We start from the raw sequence: 12525 nt of genomic DNA on the forward strand, positions 1-12525 counted from the left end.
CTGGGAGTCAGGCATCGTTGTGAGTGCAGCTGGCACTCAGGCATCGTTGTGAGTGCAGCTGGGACTCAGGCATCGTTGTGAGTGCAGCTGGGACTCAGGCATCGTTGTGAGTGCAGCTGGGACTTAGGCATCGTTGTGAGTGCAGCTGAGACTCAGGCATCGTTGTGAGTGCAGCTGGCACTCAGGCATCGTTGTGAGTGCAGCTGGGACTCAGGCATCGTTGTGAGTGCAGCTGGTACTCAGGCATCGTTGTGAGTGCAGCTGGGACTCAGGCATCGTTGTGAGTGCAGCTGGGACTCAGGCATCGTTGTGAGTGCAGCTGGGACTCAGGCATCGTTGTGAGTGCAGCTGGGACTTAGGCATCGTTGTGAGTGCAGCTGAGACTCAGGCATCGTTGTGAGTGCAGCTGGGACTCAGGCATCGTTGTGAGTGCAGCTGGTACTCAGGCATCGTTGTGAGTGCAGCTGGGACTCAGGCATCGTTGTGAGTGCAGCTGGCACTCAGGCATCGTTGTGAGTGCAGCTGGGACTCAGGCATTGTTGTGAGTGCAGCTGGGACTCAGGCATCGTTGTGAGTGCAGCTGGGACTCAGGCATCGTTGTGAGTGCAGCTGGGAGTCAGGCATCGTTGTGAGTGCAGCTGGCACTCAGGCATCGTTGTGAGTGCAGCTGGGACTCAGGCATCGTTGTGAGTGCAGCTGGGACTCAGGCATCGTTGTGAGTGCAGCTGGGACTTAGGCATCGTTGTGAGTGCAGCTGGCACTCAGGCATCGTTGTGAGTGCAGCTGGGACTCAGGCATCGTTGTGAGTGCAGCTGGTACTCAGGCATCGTTGTGAGTGCAGCTGGGACTCAGGCATCGTTGTGAGTGCAGCTGGTACTCAGGCATCGTTGTGAGTGCAGCTGGGACTCAGGCATCGTTGTGAGTGCAGCTGGGACTCAGGGATTTTTATGCAGAGACATTACTAGGAATCCTGTCGATGAATGCTCCGTCCTCTGTTTGATTTATTTGTGTATTTTGTATTATGTCAGCCCCCTCCCCCATTTTTTGTTTCAATAGCCAGTACAGTAGGTGGCTGCAATATACCAATTGTTGTATTTGGCCTTAAAACTTTAAAGAAAATAAAAAAGGAAAGAGGAAAGAGGAGGAGAGAGGAGAGAGGAGAGAGGAGAGAGGAGGAAGAGAGGAGGAAGAGAGATGAGGAAAGAGGAGGAGAGAGGAGAGTGGAGAGAGGAGGAAGAGAGGAGGAAGAGAGATGAGGAAAGAGGAGGAGAGAGGAGAGTGGAGGAAGAGAGAGGAGAGAGGAGAGAGGAGAAGAGAGAGGAGGAAAGAGGAGGAGAGAGGAGAGAGGAGGAAGAGAGAGGAGAGTGGAGGAAGAGAGAGGAGAGAGGAGAGAGGAGAAGAGAGAGGAGGAAAGAGGAGGAGAGAGGAGAGATGAGGAAGAGAGAGGAGAGAGGAGAGTGGAGGAAGAGAGAGGGGAGAGGAGAGAGGAGAAGAGAGAGGAGGAGAGAGGAGAGAGGAGGAAGAGAGAGGAGAGAGGAGAGAGGAGAAGAGAGAGGAGGAAAGAGGAGGAGAGAGGAGAGAGGAGGAAGAGAGAGGAGAGTGGAGGAAGAGAGAGGAGAGAGGAGAGAGGAGAAGAGAGAGGAGGAAAGAGGAGGAGAGAGGAGAGAGGAGGAAGAGAGAGGAGAGAGGAGAGTGGAGGAAGAGAGAGGAGAGAGGAGAGAGGAGAAGAGAGAGGAGGAAAGAGGAGGAGAGAGGAGAGAGGAGGAAGAGAGAGGAGAGAGGAGAGTGGAGGAAGAGAGAGGAGAGAGGAGAGAGGAGAAGAGAGAGGAGAGAGGAGGAGAGAGGAGGAAGAGAGAGGAGAGTTGAGGAAGAGAGAGGAGAGAGGAGAGAGGAGAAGAGAGAGGAGGAAAGAGGAGGAGAGAGGAGAGAGGAGGAAGAGAGAGGAGAGAGGAGAGTGGAGGAAGAGAGAGGAGAGAGGAGAGAGGAGAAGAGAGAGGAGGAAAGAGGAGGAGAGAGGAGAGAGGAGGGAAGAGAGAGGAGAGAGGAGAGTGGAGGAAGAGAGAGGGGAGAGGAGAGAGGAGAAGAGAGAGGAGGAAAGAGGAGGAGAGAGGAGAGAGGAGGAAGAGAGAGGAGAGAGGAGAGTGGAGGAAGAGAGAGGAGAGAGGAGAGAGGAGAAGAGAGAGGAGGAAAGAGGAGGAGAGAGGAGAGAGGAGGAAGAGAGAGGAGAGTGGAGGAAGAGAGAGGAGAGAGGAGAGAGGAGAAGAGAGAGGAGGAAAGAGGAGGAGAGAGGAGAGAGGAGGAAGAGAGAGGAGAGAGGAGAGTGGCGGAAGAGAGAGGAGAGAGGAGAGAGGAGAAGAGAGAGGAGGAAAGAGGAGGAGAGAGGAGGAAGAGAGAGGAGAGAGGAGAGTGGAGGAAGAGAGAGGAGAGAGGAGAGAGGAGAGAGGAGAAGAGAGAGGAGGAAAGAGGAGGAGAGAGGAGAGAGGAGGAAGAGAGAGGAGAGAGGAGAGTGGAGGAAGAGAGAGGAGAGAGGAGAGAGGAGAAGAGAGAGGAGGAAAGAGGAGGAGAGAGGAGAGAGGAAGAAGAGAGAGGAGGAAAGAGGAGGAGAGAGGAGAGAGGAGGAAGAGAGAGGAGGAGAGAGAGGAAGAGAGAGGAGGAAGAGAGAGGAGGAGAGAGGAGGAGAGAGAGGATGAAAGAGGAGGAGAGAGGAGAAAGGAGAGAAGAGAGAGGAGAGAGGAAGAGAGAGGAGGAAGAAAGAGGAGGAGAGAGAGTAGGAGAGAGGTGGAGAAGGAGAGAGGAGGAGGAGGAGGAGGAGGAGAGAAGGAGAGAGGAGGAGGAGGAGGAAGAGGAGGGGGAGAGGTATCTCCTCCTCTCTCCTCCTCCTCCTCCTCCTCCTCCTATGAGTAAATGTCAGTTTGCCTATGAGTAAATGTCAGTTTGCCTATGAGTAAATGTCAGTTGGACTATGAGTAAATGTCAGTTGGCCTTTCATAGTCGAGCATTCAGAGGTTGAGACAGCATTTGCGGTAGAGAGAGAGAGGTAGGGAGGGATGGAGCGAGAGAGAGAGAGGTAGGGAGGGAGGGAGCGAGAGAGAGAGAGGTAGGGAGGGAGCGAGAGAGAGAGGTAGGGAGGGAGGAAGTGAGAGAAAGAGGTAGGGAGGGAGGGAGAGAGAGAGAGAGAGGTAGGGAGGGAGCGAGAGTGAGAGAGAGAGAGAGAGGTAGGCAGGGAGCGAGAGAGAGAGAGAGAGAGAGAGAGAGAGAGAGAGAGAGAGGTAGTGAGGGAGCGAGAGAGAGAGAGAGAGAGAGAGAGAGAGAGAGAGAGAGAGAGAGAGAGAGAGAGAGAGAAGGTCAAAAACAGCTGGTCATCAGGTCCTAGGACTCAGGTCCTCAGAGAGAGAGATAGGTTACCGAGAGCTGGTAGTCCCATCCACCAAACGACCAGGTGTGAAACAGGGGACTCAGGGGGTATGCTAATTTGGTATAGAGCAGACCTAACTCACTACATTAAATTAATCAAAACAGGAACATTTTACATTTGGCTAGAAATTCAAAAGGAAATTATCTCAACAGAGAAAAATGTCCTCCTGTGTGCTACCTATATCCCACTAATAGAATCCCCATACTTTAATGAAGACAGCTTCTCCAACATGGAGGGGGAGATAAACCATTTCCAGGCCCAGGGACATGTACTAGTCTGTGGTGACCTAAATACCAGAACCGGATAAGAACCTGACACCCTCAGCACACAGAGGGACAAACACCTACCTGGAGGTGACAGCATTCCCTCCCCCATATGCCCCCCATAGGCACAACTATGACAACATAACCAGAAAACTCTAAACAAACAGCACGAAGAGATATCTATCCAAAATTGAAATGTATGGGTAAACCACTTTTCCAATCTCTTTGCAAAAACACATACATGATCAAATACAAATCTTCTAATTAATTATTAAAAACTATCAGAACCTACTGGATTCTCCAATTACGTTGAATGAGCTACATGACAAAATAAAAACCCTCCAACCCAAAAAGGCCTGTGGTGTTGATGGTATTCTCAATGAAAGGATAAAATATACAGACAACATATTCCAATTGGCTATACTAAAACTCTTTAACATCATACTTAGCTCTGGCATCTTCCCCAATATTTGGAACCAATGACTGATCGCCCCAATCCAAAAAAGTGGAGACAAATTTGACCCAATAACTACCGTGGGATACGCGTCAACAGTAACCTTGGGAAAATACTCTTCATTATCATTAACAGCAGACTCGTACATTTCCTCAATGAAAACAATGTACTGAGAAATGTCAAATTGGCGTTTTACCAAATTACCGTACGACAGACCACGTATTCACCCTGCACACACTAATTGACAACCAAACAAACCAAAACAAAGGCAAAGTCTTCTCATGCTTTGTTGATTTAAAAAAAAAGCATTTGACTCAATTTTGCATGAGGGTCTGCTATACAAATTGATGTAATGTTGTGTTGGGGGAAGAGCATACAACATTCTAAAATCCATATAGACAAACCACAAAGTTAGCAAAAAACACACACATCTCTTTCCACAAGGCTGTGGGGTGAGACAGGGAGCCAGCTTAAGCCCCACCCTCTTCAACATATATATCAACGAATTGGCAAGGGCATTAGAGCAGTCTGCTGCACCCGGCCTCCCCCTACTAGAATCTGAAGTCAAATGTCTACTGTTTGCTGATGATCTGGTGCTTCTGTCCCCAACAAAGGAAGGCCTACAGCATCACCTAGATATTCTGCACAGATTCTGCCAGACCTGGGCCCTGACAGACTTGGGCCCTGACAGACCTGGGCCCAGACAGACTTGGGCCCAGACAGACTTGGGCCCTGACAGACAGATAGGACATATGAAAGCCCTGCCTTCAGCCTGTTTGCTTAGAAATTCTAGGGACAATAAGGAGGCCTGCGTCTTGTGACCATAGCTTACTAGAACATTCATCTATGTTTTGTCTGAGTTTAAAAGTAAAACATTTGCCACCATCCACTTTATTATGTCTGAAACACAGGCTTCCAGGGAGGGCAATTTTGGGACTTCACCATGTTTCATCTAAATGTACTGCTGTATGTCACCCGCATAGCAGTGAAAGTTTACATTGTGTTTCTGAATGACATCACTAAGAGGTAGAACATAAGAAAACAATAGTGGTCCTAAAACGGATCCTTGAGGAACACGGAAACTTACAACTCCTGTTTGGTAGAGTGCCATTTCCGTTCCAATTTTCTGGAAGCTTGCTTCAGGACTTTGTGTACCAGGGAGCTAATTTCTTGTGACAAATGTTGTTTGTTTTTAGAGGTGAAACAGCATCTAGGGTATTACGCAAGTTTAAATTTAGATCTTCGGTTAGGTGGTTAACTGATCTTGTACTCCGACTTCCTTGGGTAGGTGGAGGGAGTCTGAAAGGGCATCTAGGTTGCCCAAGAATTTATAGCACAGCTTTTTATAATCCTTTGTTGAGGTCCAGGTTTATGAGGAAAAACATTTAGATCCACAATGTTTATTCCAGCGGACAGAACTGGCTGCCTGGCCTGCACCCTGCTGCCTGGCCTGCACCCTGCTGCCTGGTCTGCACCCTGCTGCCTGGCCAGCACCCTGCTGCCTGGCCTGCACCCTGCTGCCTGGCCTGCACCCTGCTGCCTGGCCTGCACCCTGCTGCCTGGCCTGCACCCTGCTGCCTGGCCTGCACCCTGCTGCCTGGCCTGCACCCTGCTGCCTTGCCAGCACTCTGCTGCCTGGCCTGCACCCTGCTGCCTGGCCTGCACCCTGCTGCCTGGCCAGCACCCTGCTGCCTGGCCTGCACCCTGCTGCCTGGCCAGCACCCTGCTGCCTGGCCTGCACCCTGCTGCCTGGCCTGCACCCTGCTGCCTGGCCTGCACCCTGCTGCCTGGCCAGCACCCTGCTGCCTGGCCTGCACCCTGCTGCCTGGCCTGCACCCTGCTGCCTAGCCTGCACCCTATCTCATTGTGGAGCTTGAGGAGTTAACGCCCTGTCTATATTCATAGATAAGATGAGAGCATCCCTCCAGCAGGCAGACTTGGTCCTGTTTGTGGGTGAGTCCCAGAACGAGGGTCAATTATCTACAAATTCGATCTTTTGGGAGGGGCAGAAAACAGTTTTCATCCAGCGACTGAGTTGTGAGACTCTGCTGTAGAGCTCATCACTCCCCCTAACTGGGAGTGACAATTATTCGATGCCGATACATCTTTCTAGCTAATTTACATGCCTAAAACCAGCACTGTCTTCAGATTAGCCTTTCCATTGGTTGCCCTACACCCTGGTAGACAGTGTATGACCGCTAGAAGATCATTTTTAAGTCCAATAATATTGTCACGTGCTGGGACATTTTATTTAACTAGTCAAGTCAGTTAAGAACAAATTCTTACTTACAATGATGGCCTAAAGGGGAACAGTGGGTTAACTGCCTTGTTCAAAGGCAGAGCAACACATTTTTACCTTGTCAGCTCAGGGATTCGATCCAGCAACCTTTCAGTTACTGGCCCAACGCGCTAACCACTAGGCCTGGTCTTGTCTGCTGATTACAGTGGAACTGACGCTGTGAGTACCCGAGGCACTAGGCAGGGTAGCCTAGTGGTTGGAGTAGAGGGGCGGCAGGGTAGCCTAGTGGTTAGAGTGGAGGGGTGGCAGGGTAGCCTAGTGGTTAGAGTGGAGGGGTGGCAGGGTAGCCTAGTGGTTAGAGTGGAGGGGTGGCAGGGTAGCCTAGTGGTTAGAGTGGAGGGGCGGCAGGGTAGCCTAGTGGTTAGAGTGGAGGGGTGGCAGGGTCATGTGGCATGCGTTGATATCAGACCTTTTAATACATTAAAACACATCAGGCCTTTTAATACATCACAACACATCAGGCCTTTTAATACATTATAACACATCAGGCCTTTTAATACATCACAACACATCAGGCCTTTTAATACATCACAACACATCAGGCCTTTTAATACATTATAACACATCAGGCCTTTTAATACATCACAACACATCAGGCCTTTTAATACATTATAACACATCAGGCCTTTTAATACATCACAACACATCAGGCCTTTTAATACATTATAACACATCAGGCCTTTTAATACATCACAACACATCAGGCCTTTTAATACATTATAACACATCAGGCCTTTTAATACATTATTACACATCAGGCCTTTTAATACATTACAACACATCAGGCCTTTTAATACATTATTACACATCAGGCCTTTTAATACATTATAACACATCAGGCCTTTTAATACATTATTACACATCAGGCCTTTTAATACATCACAACACATCAGGCATTTTAATACATCACAACACATCAGGCCTTTTAATACATCACAACACATCAGGCCTTTTAATACATTATAACACATCAGGCCTTTTAATACATCACAACACATCAGGCCTTTTAATACATCACAACACATCAGGCCTTTTAATACATTATAACACATCAGGCCTTTTAATACATCACAACACATCAGGCCTTTTAATACATTATAACACATCAGGCCTTTTAATACATCACAACACATCAGGCCTTTTAATACATTATTACACATCAGGCCTTTTAATACATTACAACACATCAGGCCTTTTAATACATTATTACACATCAGGCCTTTTAATACATTATAACACATCAGGCCTTTTAATACATTATTACACATCAGGCCTTTTAATACATCACAACACATCAGGCATTTTAATACATTATAACACATCAGGCCTTTTAATACATCACAACACATCAGGCATTTTAATACATTATTACACATCAGGCCTTTTAATACATTACAACACATCAGGCCTTTTAATACATCACAACACATCAGGCCTTTTAATACATTATTACACATCAGGCCTTTTAATACATTACAACACATCAGGCCTTTTAATACATTATTACACATCAGGCCTTTTAATACATTACAACACATCAGGCCTTTTAATACATTATTACACATCAGGCCTTTTAATACATTACAACACATCAGGCCTTTTAATACATTATTACACATCAGGCCTTTTAATACATTACAACACATCAGGCCTTTTAATGCATTACAACACATCAGGCCTTTTAATACATTATTACACATCAGGCATTTTAATACATTACAACACATCAGGCCTTTTAATACATTATTACACATCAGGCCTTTTAATACATTACAACACATCAGGCCTTTTAATACATTATTACACATCAGGCCTTTTAATACATCACAACACTTCAGGCCTTTTAATACATTATTACACATCAGGCCTTTTAATACATTATTACACATCAGACCTTTTAATACATTACAACACATCAGGCCTTTTAATACATTATTACACATCAGGCCTTTTAATACATTATTACACATCAGGCATTTTAATACATCACAACACATCAGCCTTTTAATACATCACAACACTTCAGGCCTTTTAATACATTACAACACATCAGGCCTTTTAATACATTAGTACACATCAGGCCTTTTAAGACATTATAACACTTCAGGCCATTTAATACATTACAACACATCAGGCCTTTTAATACATTATTACACATCAGGCCTTTTAATACATCACAACACATCAGGCCTTTTAATACATTATTACACATCAGGCCTTTTAATACATTATTACACATCAGGCCTTTTAATACATTATAACACATCAGGCCTTTTAATACATCACAACACATCAGGCCTTTTAATACATTATTACACATCAGGCCTTTTAATACATTATTACACATCAGGCCTTTTAATACATTATTACACATCAGGCCTTTTAATACATCACAACACATCAGGCCTTTTAATACATTATTACACATCAGGCCTTTTAATACATTATTACACATCAGGCCTTTTAATACATCACAACACATCAGGCCTTTTAATACATTACAACACATCAGGCCTTTTAATACATTATAACACATCAGGCCTTTTAATACATCACAACACATCAGGCCTTTTAATACATTACAACACATCAGGCCTTTTAATACATCACAACACATCAGGCCTTTTAATACATCACAACACATCAGGCCTTTTAATACATCACAACACATCAGGCCTTTTAATACATTATTACACATCAGGCCTTTTAATACATTATTACACATCAGGCCTTTTAATACATTACAACACATCAGGCCTTTTAATACATTACAACACATCAGGCCTTTTAATACATCACAACACATCAGGCCTTTTAATACATTATTACACATCAGGCCTTTTAATACATTATTACACATCAGGCCTTTTAATACATTATAACACATCAGGCCTTTTAATACATTACAACACATCAGGCCTTTTAATACATTATTACACATCAGGCCTTTTAATACATCACAACACATCAGGCCTTTTAATACATCACAACACATCAGGCCTTTTAATACATTATTACACATCAGGCCTTTTAATACATTACAACACATCAGGCCTTTTAATACATTATTACACATCAGGCCTTTTAATACATCACAACACATCAGGCCTTTTAATACATCACAACACATCAGGCCTTTTAATACATTATTACACATCAGGCCTTTTAATACATTACAACACATCAGGCCTTTTAATACAACACTCAACGTGTTTTCATGCATGCACACACACACACACACACACACACACACACACACACACACACACACACACACACACACACACACACACACTGAAAGACCATGACACCAAGGTTCTTGTGGTCAAGAGAAATGTTTAAACATTTAATCATGAGCTATTTCAAAATGATTTGGCTGTTGTACCCTGGGAGCTGATTTATCTAGAGGATTATTTAAATCACACTACAGAATGTTTTATTTATTTGCTCACTGAGGTAATGGACCATCATGCATCAGTAAGAAAGAGTACAGTTGGTGCTCGTCCATCTCCATGGATTGATGATGAAGTGTCACGTTCTGACCTTAGTTATTTTATTTATGTCTTTGTTTTAGTATGGTCAGGGTGTGAGTTGGGTGGGTTTGTCTATGTTCCGTTTTCAATGTTGTGGTTTTGTGTTTGGCCTGGTATGGTTCTCAATCAGAGGCAGGTGTCGTTAGTTGTCTCTGATTGAGAATCATGCTTAGGTGGCCTTTTCCCACTTGTGTTTGGTGGGTGATTATTTTCTGTTATGTGTCTGTCACCTTTCAGAACTGTTTAGTTTCTCCTTAGTTATTTTGTTCAGTGCTCTCTGTTTAATAAATATAACGATGAACACTCACCACGCTGCGCTTTGGTCCTCACCTCATTCCCAACGACGAGCGTCACATGAATTGGGAGAGGCTTTTTCTCAAAGAAATATGGCAAAAGTCTTAGCAGCCAAATCTGAACTAGAAAAAATTGATGAACAGAATTATATAACTTTACGTAATTATGAAACTTTAATTTGCATACCGCTCTAACAGATCCACAGATGATGCAATCTCTATTGCACTCCAATTTGCCCTTTCCCACCTGGACAAAAGGAACACCTATGTGAGAATGCTATTCATAGACTACAGCTCAGCGTTCAACACCATATTGCCCTCAAAGCTCATCACTAAGATAAGGATTCTTGGACTAAACACTCCCTCTGCAACTGGATCCTGGACTTCCTGACAGGCCGCCCCTATGTGGTAAGGGTAGGTAGTAACACATCTGCCATGCTGATCCTCAACACTGGAGCTCCCCAGGGGTGTGTGCTCAGTCCCCTCCTGTACTCCCTGTTCACCAACGACTGCATGGCCATGCACGACTCCAACACCATCATTAAGTTTGCTTGATGACACAACAGGGGTTGGCCTGATCACCGACAACGACGAGACAGCCTATAAGGGAGGAGGTCAGAGACCTGGCCGGGTGGTGCCAGAATAACAACCTATCCCTCAACGTAACCAAGACTAAGGAGATGATTGTGGACTACAGGGAAAGGAGGTCCGAGCATTCTCATCGACGGGGCTGTAGTGGAGCAGGTTGAGAGCTTCAAGTACCTTGGCGTCCACATCAACAACAAACTAGAATGGCCCAAACACACCAAGACAGTCGTAAAGAGGACACGACAAAGCCTATTCCCCCTCAGGAAAGTAAAAATATTTGGCATGGGTCCTGAGATCCGCAAAGGGTTCTACAGCTGCAACATCGAGAGCATCCTGACTGGTTGCATCACTGCCTGGTACGGCAATTGCTCGGCCTCCGACAATTCTACTCTCCTCTATTCTACTCTATTCTACTGTGTTCTAATGTGTTCTACTCTATTCTACTCTATTATACTCTATTCCATCTCATATTGCACAAATGAACAGCTAACCTGGTTTCACGGCACAACGCCTCTCCCCTATTTTACCCAGATAGTTTGTGTGTGTATTGGTATTGATATGTAGGGTACGTGTGCCTTTTTACATTGATTTGGTTATTAATGTAGTTTTGTCCTTGAGCTTGTCTATTAATGTTCTGTATTATGTTTCATATTTTGTGTGGACCACAGGAAGAGTAGCTGCTGCCTTTGCAGCTAATGGGGATAATAATTAAATAATTAAATAATAATGAAATACCAACACATATTATATTCTACTCTACTCTACTCTACCCTACCCTACCCTACCCTACTCTACTCCACCCTACCCTACTCTACTCTACTCTACTCTACCCTACCCTACCCTACCCCACTGTACTCTACCCTACCCTACCCCACTGTACTCTACTCTACCCTACCTTACCCTACCCTACTCTACTCTACCCTACCCTACTCTACCCTACTCTACTCTACTCTACCCTACCCTACCCTACCCCACTGTACTCTACCCTACCCTACCCCACTGTACTCTACTCTACCCTACCCCACTGTACTCTACTCTACCCTACCTTACCCTACCCTACTCTACTCTACCCTACCCTACCCTACCCTACCCCACTGTACTCTACTCTACCCTACCTTACCCTACCCTACTCTACTCTACCCTACCCTACCCTACCCTACCCCACTGTACTCTACTCTACCCTACCTTACCCTACCCTACTCTACTCCACCCTACCCCACTCTACTCTACGCTACGCTACCCTACTCTACTCTACCCTACTCTACTCTACTCTACCCTAATGTACTCTATCCTGCTCTACTCTACTTTATCCTACTCTACTCTACCCTACTCTACTCTACTCTACTCTACTCTATCCTATCCTACTCTACTCTATCCTATCCTACCCTACCACACTCTACCCTACCCTACCCTACTCTACTGTATCCTACTCTACTCTATCCTACTCTATCCTACCCTACCCTACACTACCCCACCCTACCCTACTCCACCCTACTCTACTCTAATCTACTCTATCCTACCCTACCCTACACTACCCCACCCTACTCCACCCTACTCTACTCTAATCTACTCTATCCTACCCTACCCTACACTACCCCACCCTACCCTACTCCACCCTACTCTACTCTACTCTACTCTATCCTACTCTATTCTATTCTGTTCTACTCTATTCCACTCAAT

The sequence above is a fragment of the Oncorhynchus mykiss genome, chromosome 8 (assembly GCF_057628025.1).
Source record: "Oncorhynchus mykiss isolate SJ-2025 chromosome 8, ASM5762802v1, whole genome shotgun sequence".
Lineage (NCBI taxonomy): Eukaryota > Metazoa > Chordata > Actinopteri > Salmoniformes > Salmonidae > Oncorhynchus > Oncorhynchus mykiss.